Consider the following 1,979-nt stretch of genomic DNA (forward strand, 5'->3'; position numbering starts at 1 on the left):
ATTGAGTTATGTATATTATAATAAATTAGTCATATGACAGATTGAATGTAGCTTTCATTCCTTAGAGCAGCTTCAGTTATCCCCAGTAAATCTTGCTATCTTAAGGAGTTTGAGAAAGAAACAAATCTTTCTCATCAGCAGGGATTTCAGTCATCTTTCGAATAACAAGCTCATTCCTAAGCAGTGAGGTGCCCTGATGCTCTCTAGCAGAGGCCTACAGTCTTGACAATGATACATCCGACTTGCTTGGGAGAAGTAGTGAGGAGGAGAACTCACCCCTAACAAAACTACTCCCCAACTGCTCCCCAGATTTTCCTCCTTTGTCCCTTTGAGGTGAAACCGCAGTTGTCAGAATGGTGGTGAGCCAGGCTTCCTTCATATTTCATAATAGGAAGTCGGATAAGACTCCGTGATTAGCTGCTCTTGTTAGAAAGAAGAGCTCTCAAGGCAGAGATAAGAAAACCCTGGGGTCTCCTGGCTAGCCATTCTAGCCAATTGGTAAACTCCAGGTTCAGGGAGAGACCATGCGTCCATACACACTTAGGTGTGAGTACCTGTGTACATGTGCACACAAACACAAAAATAAACACACAAATAAGAAAGAGAGAAACAAAGAACAAACTCTTCTTAGCATTCACAAGGTTCTGGGCTTTATCCTCATCACCAACAAAATGTTGAGCTTCTAATTCAAAGAAAGACTGTGTCTTGAGGCAATATGGCAGGAATATTAAAGAACATATTACTTTATGTCCTGTTCCAGACTCTGTATGCAAGTATGTGCATGCACCATATACAGAAAACACATGCAACAAAGAAATAATAAAAAAGAAGTACAACCCATTTTTTTTTAAATTACAGAAGTAGCACATAATCAATATAAACATGCTATGCTACAGTGATGCATACATTTAAAAGCAAAATTTCTTTTCCCACAATAACTCCTGCTTGTACTTTGCTGTATCCGCTTCTGAGGCTTTCCCGTGTGGACAGGCTGGTGTTCGATTTGGGTGTGGGCTGATACAATACTGCAGTTATTGCAGTATTAAAAACATACACAACATTATGTACCTTGCTTTTCTGCATGACTGCCTTATCTCTGACACCTTGTCACCCCGATCCATGTAGGACTGCTCCATTCCATCTAATAGCTGCCTCTGAAGAATGTAATATGATTTTGTTATCTCTTCTCCTTTGATGGGCATTTGGGTTAGCACCAAGCTTTTTTTTCTTCCCCTCTGTCTCAATGTTGCCATGAGATGCTTGTATAGGTGGTTTATGTTCAATAAGCATTTACTGCTGTGAAACATGGCTTGGGGAAATGTTGGCTACACAATTCTGTCTCGGAGTGCTGAAATCTACGTTATTTAAACCCCATCTAAACACTTAAATTAGAAACAAATCATTTCCACTAGAACCAGGTTAAAGTCATGGTGATGTTTTCCCCCTTTATAGAAAAAGAATCCTCTTACTCCAGATGGGATACAAAGCTCCTTAAATTGAAATTCATTGCATGGGGCTCTAATGGGTCTTAACAGATGGAAAACAATCTCACTTGGCCAGTTATGTAATTCAGTGATTATGGAGGAGCCCCTCAGACGGCGTCAGGCAGAAGATGGACAGGGGACAGCTCTGTGGGAAAATAAGGCTGTGGGTTCCCATGGCTTGCACACCCTTTGTGTGTTTTTGCTAGGGTCAGTAACACCACATCTGAGAAGTGAGCAGTGCAGTATGATCTGCCTTACCGACTAACTCTGGGGGAGGTCACTCCACCTCTAAAGCCCAATTTTTTTACAAATGTGCCAGATTGAGTCTTGAGTACAGGATACTGTGTTCATTCAAGAGGTAGTAATTGAGTTCTTCTGTCCGTCAGGAATGTAAGTTGCGTAGAGTGTTATTAATCACAGCTGATATTTCAGCCCCAGATAACCAGAACCACAGAATCTTCACAATCAAAACAATATGGCTCGGATAAGTCTTTA

The sequence above is a fragment of the Mastomys coucha genome, unplaced genomic scaffold (assembly GCF_008632895.1).
Source record: "Mastomys coucha isolate ucsf_1 unplaced genomic scaffold, UCSF_Mcou_1 pScaffold7, whole genome shotgun sequence".
In the NCBI taxonomy this organism is placed as follows: Eukaryota; Metazoa; Chordata; class Mammalia; order Rodentia; family Muridae; genus Mastomys; species Mastomys coucha.